The sequence below is a fragment of the Arachis ipaensis genome, chromosome B10, assembly GCF_059453495.1.
Source record: "Arachis ipaensis isolate K30076 ecotype BB chromosome B10, ASM5945349v1, whole genome shotgun sequence".
NCBI classification, from domain to species: Eukaryota; Viridiplantae; Streptophyta; class Magnoliopsida; order Fabales; family Fabaceae; genus Arachis; species Arachis ipaensis.
Window position 1 is genome coordinate 61,315,370 of NC_142435.1, and position 7,990 is coordinate 61,323,359.

The following is a 7,990-nucleotide window of genomic DNA, read 5'->3' on the forward strand; positions in this document are numbered from 1 at the left end:
TCTGTCGGTTCTCGATCATACTGGAATAGAATTTACTATCCTTTTGCGTCTGTCACTACGCCCAGCACTCGCAAGTTTGAAGCTCGTCACAGCCATCCCTTCCTAGATCCTACTCGGAATACCACAGACAAGGTTTAGACTTTCCAGATCTCAAGAATGGCCATCCATGGGTTCTAACTTATACCACGAAGATTCTAATATCTCGGACTCGGTCCTCTGTATTAGATATCTAAGAGATACTCATTCTAGCTTGTTTGCATGTAGAATGGAAGTGTTTGTCAGGCACGCGTTCATAGGTAAGAATGATGATGAGCGTCACATAATCATCATTCATCATGTTCTTGTGTGTGAATGGATATCTTAGAATAGGAATAAGCTTGAATTGAATAGAAAAACAATAGTACTTTGCATTAATCTGTGAGGAACAGTAGAGCTCTACACCTTAATTTATGGTGTGTAGAAACTCTACCATTGAAAATACATAAGTGATGAAGGTTCAGGCATGGCCGAATGGCCAGCCCCCAAACATGATCAAAGGATCAAAAGACAATCCAAAGATGTAAATACAATAGTAAAAAGTCCTATTTATACTAAACTAGTTACTAGGGTTTACAGAATGAGTAATTGATGCAGAAATTCACTTCTGGGGCCCACTTGGGGTGTGCTTAGGCTGAGCATTGAGCTTTACACGTGTAGAGGCTTCTCTTGGAATTGAACGCCAGTTTGTAACCTGCTTCTGGCGTTTAACTCCACTTTGCAACCTGTTTCTGGCGTTTAACTCCAGAATGCAGCATGGAACTGGCATTGAACGCCAGTTTGTGTCATCTAAACTCGGGCAAAGTATGGACTATTATATATTGCTGGAAAAACCTGGATGTCTATTTTCCAACGCAATTGAGACTGCGCCATTTGGAGTCTTGTAGCTCCAGAAAATCCACTTTGAGTGCAGGGAGGTCAGAATCCAACAGCATCTGTAGTCCTTCTTCAACCTCTGAATCTGATTTTTGCTCAAGTCCCTCAATTTCAGCCAGAAAATACCTGAAATCACAGAAAAATACACAAACTCATAGTAAAGTCCAGAAATGTGAATTTTAATTAAAAACTAATAAAAATATACTAAAAACTAACTAAATTATACTGAAAACTATGTAAATACAATGCCAAAAAGCATATAAATTATCCGCTCATCACAACCCCAACAACTGAAAATTAAATAGGATAAAAAGAAGAGAATATACGAATAAATTCCAAAATATCCATGAAACTTAGCTCCAATCAGATGAGCGGGACTTGTAGCTTTTTGCCTCTTGAATAGTTTTGGCATCTCACTTTATCCATTGAAGTTCAGAATGATTGGCATCTATAGGAACTCAGAGTTCAGATAGTGTTATTGATTCTCATAGTTCAGTATGTTGATTCTTGAACACAGCTACTTTATGAGTCTTGGCCGTGGCCCTAAGCACTTTGTTTTCCAGTATTACCACCGGATACATAAATGCCACAGACACATAACTGGGTGAACCTTTTCAGATTATGACTCAGCTTTGCTAAAGTTCCCAATTAGAGGTGTCCAGGGTTCTTAAGCACACTCTTTTTTTTTTTTTTGCTTTGGACCTTGACTTTAACCGCTCAATCTCAAGTTTTCACTTGACACCTTCACGCCACAAGCACATGGTTAGGGACAGCTTGGTTCAGCCGCTTAGGCCAGGATTTTGTTCCTTTAGGCCCTCCTATCCACTGAAGCTCAAAGCCTTGGATCCTTTTTATTTACCCTTGCCTTTTGGTTTTAAGGGCTATTGGCTTTTTGCTCTTGCCTTTTGGTTTAAAGAGCTTTTGGCTTTTTCTGCTTGCTTTTTCTTTTTCTTTTTCTCTCTTTTTTTTTTGCATTTTTTTTTTCACTATTATATTTTTTTTCTGCAAGCTTTTGTATTCGCTGTTTTTTCTTGCTTCAAGAATCATTTTTATGATTTTTCAGATTATCAAATAACGTTTCTCCTTTTCATCATTCTTTCAAGAGCCAACATATTTAACATTCATAAACCATAATATCAAAAGACATATGCACTGTTCAAGCATTCATTCAGAAAACAAAAAGTATTGTCACCACATCAAAATAATTAAACTAGTTTCAAGGATAAATTTGAAACCATGTACTTCTTGTTCTTTTGTAATTAAAATATTTTTCATTCAAGAGAGGTCATGGATTCATATTCATAACTTTAAGGCATAGACACTTAGACAATGATCATGTAGTAAAGGCACAAACATAAATAACATATATGGCTCAAAAACTGAAAAACAGAAAATAAATAGACAAGGAGATTAAGGAATGAGTCCACCTTAGTGAGGGTGGCGTCTTCCTCTCCTTGAAGAACCAATGGTGCTCTTGAGCTCCTCTATGTCTCTTCCTTGTCTTTCTTGCTCCTCCCTCACAGCTCTTTGATCTTCTCTAATTTCATGGAGGATGATGGAGTGCTCTTGGTGCTCCACCCTTAGTTGTCCTATGTTGGAACTTAATTCTCCTAGGGAAGTGTTGATTTGCTCCCAATAATTCTGTGGAGGAAAGTCCATCCCCTGAGGCATCTCAGGGATTTCATGGTGAGGAATTTCCTCATGCTCATGTTGAGGTCCATGATCTCTTATTTGCTCCATCCTTTTCTTAGTGATGGACTTGTCCTCTTCAATGAGGATGTCTCCCTCTATGTCAATTCCAGCCGAATTGTAGAGGTGGCAAATGAGGTGAGGAAAGGCTAACCTTGCCCAAGTGGAGGACTTGTCAGCCACCTTGTAGAGTTCGTGAGGTATAATCTCATGAACTTCCACCTCTTCTCCAATCATGATACTATGGATCTTGATGGCTCGGTCTATAGTAACTTCAGACCGGTTACTAGTAGGAATGATTGAGCGTTGAATAAACTCTAGCCATTCCCTAGCCACTGGTTTGAGGTCATGCCTTCTTAATTGAACCGGCTTGCCTCTTGAGTCAATTTTTCACTGAGCTCCTTCTTCACATATGTCTATGAGGACTTGGTCCAACCTTTGATCAAAGTTGACCCTTCTTGTGTAGGGGCGTGCGTTCTCTTCCATCATTGGTAAGTTGAACACCAGCCTTACATTTTCTGGACTGAAATTTAAGTATTTCCCCCGAACCATGGTAAGCCAATGCTTTGGATTCAGGTTCACACTTTGATCATGGTTTCCGATGATTCATGCATTTGCATAGAACTCTTGAACCATCAGGATCCTGACTTGTTGAATGGGGTTGGTGAGAACTTTCCAACCTCTCCTTTGGATCTCAAGTCAGATCTCCCAATACTCATTCTTTTTTAGCTTGAAAGGAACCTCAAGGATCACTTTCTTCTTGGCTACAACTTCATAAAAGTGGTCTTGGTGGACCTTGAGATGAATCTCTCCATCTCCCATGACTCAAAAGTGGAAGTAATTGCCTTCCCTTTCCTCTTTCTAGGGGTTTCTCTGGTCTTAGGTGCCAAAAATGGTTATGGAAAAACAAAAAGCTATGCTTTTACCACACCAAACTTAAAATGTTTGCTCGTTCCCGAGCAAAAGAAGAAAGAAAGAAAGAGAAGAAGAAGAGAAATGGAGGTGAGGGAGAGAGAGGTGTTTTCGGCCAAGGGGTGAAGATATGGTTGTGTTGTGTGAAAATGAAGAAGGAATGAGTGGTTTATATAGGAGTGGGGGGAGGGTTAAGTTTCGGCCATTAGGGTTGGGTTTGGGAGGGAGAATATTTTGAATTTTGAAGGTAGGTGGGGTTTTTGGGGAAGAGGAGATGGATGTGAGTGGTGAAGAGGTGATGGGGAAGAGTGATTGAGTTGATTGGTGAAGGGTATTTGGGGAAGAGAGTTATGAAAAGCTGTGAAGAGGAGAGAGAAGAAAATGTGGGGACCCTGTGGGGTCCACAGGTTCCGAGGGGATCCTGTGGGGTCCACAGATTAAGTGGGGTCAAGGACTTAACATCCCTGTTCAAATTAGGTGTATAAAATGCCATTGCTGTGCAATCCTGGCGTTTAACGCCAGACTGCTGCCTGTTTCTGGCGTTAAACGCCCAAATTAGCTTGTTTCTGGCGTTTAACGCCAGGTAGATGCTTGTTTTTGGTGTTAAACGCCAGCTTGGTGCCTGTTTCTGGCGTTAAATGCCAGACAGATGCTTGGTTCTGGCGTTTAAACGCCAGACTGCTCTCCTCCAGGGTGTGCTGTTCTTAATGCTATTTTTCATTTTGTTTTTTATTTTTCAGTAGTTTTTGTGGCTCCACATGATCATCAACCTAAAGAAAACATAAAATAACAATAGAAAATAAATAAATATAATTAGATAACATTGGGTTGCCTCCCAACAAGTGCTTCTTTAATGTCAATAGCTTGACAGTGGGCTCTCATGGAGCCTCACAGATAATCAGAGCAAGGTTGGAACCTCCCAACACTAAACTTAGAGTTTGAATGTGGGGATTCAACACCAAACTTAGAGTTTGGTTGTGGCATCCCAACACCAAACTTAGAGTTTAACTGTGGGGGATTTGGTTGACTCTGCAGTGAGAGAAGCTTTTCATGCTTCCTCTCCATGGTTACAGAAGGAGATCCTTGAGTTTTAAACACAAGGTGGTCCTCATTCAGTTGAAGGATCAATTCTCCTCTGTCCACATCAATCACAGCTCTTGCTGTGGCTAGGAAGGGTCTTCCAAGGATGATGGATTCATCCTCATTCTTCCCAGTGTCTAGGATTATGAAATCAGCAGGGATGTAAAGGCCTTCAACCTTTACTAACACGTCCTCTACTAGTCCATAAGCCTATTTTCTTAAGTTGTCTGCCATCTCTAATGAGATTCTGGCAGCTTGCACCTCAAAGATCCCAAGTTTCTCCATTACAGAGAGTGGCATTAAGTTTATTCCTAACCCCAGGTCACACAGAGCCTTCTCAAAGGTCATGGTGCCTATGGTACAGGGTATTAAGAATTTTCCAGGATCCTATTTCTTTTGAGGTAATTTCTGCCTATCCAATGCATTTAGTTCATTGGTGAGCAAGGGAGGTTCATCTTCCCAAGTCTCATTACCAAATAATTTGGCATTTAGCTTCATGATTGCACCAAGGTATTTAGCAACTTGCTCTTTAGTAATGTCTTCATTCTCTTCAGAAGAAGAGTACTCATCAGAGCTCATAAAGGCAGAAGAAGGTTTAATGGAATCTCTATTGTCTCTAGGTGAGCCTCAGATTCCTTTGGTTCCTCATTGAGGAACTCCTTATTGGTCACTGGACGTCCCAGGAGGTCTTCCTCACTGGGATTCACGTCCTCTCCCTCCCTTGTAGGTTCGGCCATGATGGTTAAATCAATGGCCTTGCACTCTCTTTTTGGGTTCTCTTCTGTATTGCTTGGGAGAGTACTATGAGGGGTTTTAGTGACTCTTTTACTCAGCTGGCCCACTTGTGCCTCCAAATTTCTAATGGAGGACCTTGTTTCATTCATGAAACTTAAAGTGGCCTTAGATAGACCAGAGAATATATTTGCTAAGCTAGATGGATTCTGCTCAGAATTCTCTGTCTGTTGCTGAGTGGATGATGGAAAAGGTTTGCTATTGCTAAACCTATTTCTTCCACCATTGTTAAAGCCTTGTTGAGGCTTTTTTTGATCCTTCCATGAGAAATTTAGATGATTTCTCCATGAGGGATTATAGGTGTTTCCATAGGGTTCACCCATGTAATTCACCTCTGCTATTGCAGGGTTCTCAGGATCATAAGCTTCTTCTTCAGAAGATGCCTCTTTAGTACTATTGGATGATTCCTTCAATCCATTCAGACTCTGAGAGATCATATTGGCTTGCTGAGTCAATATTTTATTCTGAGCCAATATGGCATTCAGAGTATCAATTTCAAGAACTCCCTTCCTCTCAGGCGTCCCATTATTCACAGGATTCCTTTCAAAAGTGTACATGAACTGGTTATTTGCAACCATGTCAATGAGTTCTTGAGCTTCTGCAGGCGTTTTCTTTAGGTGAATGGATCCACCTGGAGAATGGTCCAATGACATCTTTGATAATTCAGACAGACCATCATAGAATATATCCAGGATGGTCCATTCTGAAAGCGTGTTAGAAGGACACTTTTTGGTCAGTTCCTTGTATCTCTCCCAAGCTTCATAGAGGGATTCACCTTCCTTTTATCTGAAGGTTTGAACATCCACTCTAAGCTTACTAAGCTTTTGAGGAGGAAAGAACTTGGCTAAGAAATCCGTGACCAGCTTATCCCAAGTGTTCAGGCTGTCTTTAGGTTGAGAGTCTAACCATATTCTAGCTCTGTCTCTTACAGAAAATGGGAAAAGCATAAGTCTATAGACCTCGGGATCAACCCCATTGGTCTTAACAGTATCACAGATCTGCAAGAATTCAGTTAAGAACTGAAAAGGATCTTCGGATGGAAGTCCATGAAACTTGCAATTCTATTGCATCAGAGAAACTAATTGAGGTTTCAGCTCAAAATTGTTTGCTCCAATGGCAGGGATTGAGATGCTTCTTCCATGTAAATTGGAATTTGGTGTAGTAAAGTCACCAAGCATTTTCCTTGCATTGTTATTATTTCCGACCATGTCTCATTCTTTTTCAAAAATTTCTGTCAGATTTTCACCAGAGAGTTGTGCTTTAGCTTCCCTTAGCTTCCTCTTCAGAGTCCTTTCAGGTTCAGGATCAGCCTCAACAAGAATGTTCTTATCCTTGTTCCTGCTCATATGAAAAAGAAGAAAACACAAAAGAAAATATAGAATCCTCTATGTCACAGTATAGAGATTCCTTTATGTGAGTAGAAGAAGATATGAATAGAAGAAGGAGAATTCAAACACAAGGGTGAGGGAGAAGAATTTTCGAAAATTAGATAAAATAAAATAAAAGTCTTTTTGTTTTAAAATTACAATTGTAATTAAAATTCGAAAACAAAAAAAATTAAATTAAATTAAAAGTTAAAACAATTAGTTAATTAAAAAGGAATTTTGAAAAAGAGGAAGGTGATTTTTGAAAATTAGAGGGAGAATTAGTTAGGTAGTTTGAAAAAGATATGATTGAAACAAAAAGATAGGATTAGTTTGAAGAAGATTTGAAAATCAATTTTAAAAAGATAAGAAGTTAGAAAAGATTTTGAAATTGATTTTGAAAAATATGTGATTGAAATTTATTTTGAAAAAGATTTGGAAGAGAAATTTGAAAAGATTTGATTTTTGAAATCAAAGTTGATTACTTGACTAACAAGAAACTAAAAAGATATGATTCTAGAGTTTAAAGATTGAACCTTTCTTATTAGGCAAGTAACAAACTTAAAAATTTTTGAATCAATCACATTAATTGTTAGCATTAATTTCAAAAATATGAAATAAAAATAAGAAAAAGATTTTGAAAATAATTTTGAAAATTTCGAAATTCATAAAAGAAAAATGAAAAAGATTTGATTTTTGAAAAAGATTTGAAAAAGATAGAATTTTTAAATTGAAAATTTGATTTGACTCATAAGAAACAACTAGATTTTAAAAATTTTTTAAAAAGTCAACTCAAATTTTCGAATTTGATGAGAAGAAAAAGGGAAAGATATTTTTTTATTTTTGAATTTTTAATGATGAAAGAGAAAAATAAAAAATTGACACAAAACATAGAAATTATGAATCAAAACAACTAATGCATGCAAGAACACTTTGAATGTCAAGATGAACACCAAGAACACCTTGAAGATGATGATGAACATCAAGTATGTATTTTTTAAAATTTTTCAATAAAAGAAAACATGCAAGACACCAAACTTAGAAATTTTTAATTTTTTAGACACCATAAATTCAAAAATGCATATGAAAAACAACAAAAGACACAAAACAAGAAAATATGAAGATCAAACAAGAAGACTTATCAAGAACACCTTGAAGATCATGAAGAACACCATGCATGAATTTTTCGAAAAAAATGTATAAATTTTAAAAACATGCAATTGACACCAAACTTAAAAATT

The 7,990-nt window shown here is 37.8% G+C and overlaps 1 non-coding gene across 1 annotated transcript; it reads left to right on the top strand.

Moving 5' to 3' along the window:
• The first annotated feature begins 6,092 nt into the window (after positions 1-6,092).
• LOC148580250 (small nucleolar RNA R71) lies at positions 6,093-6,200 on the top strand. Its single transcript, XR_015894717.1, has one exon. It is a non-coding gene; the product is annotated as a small nucleolar RNA R71 (small nucleolar RNA).
• Positions 6,201-7,990: the final 1,790 nt, after the last annotated feature.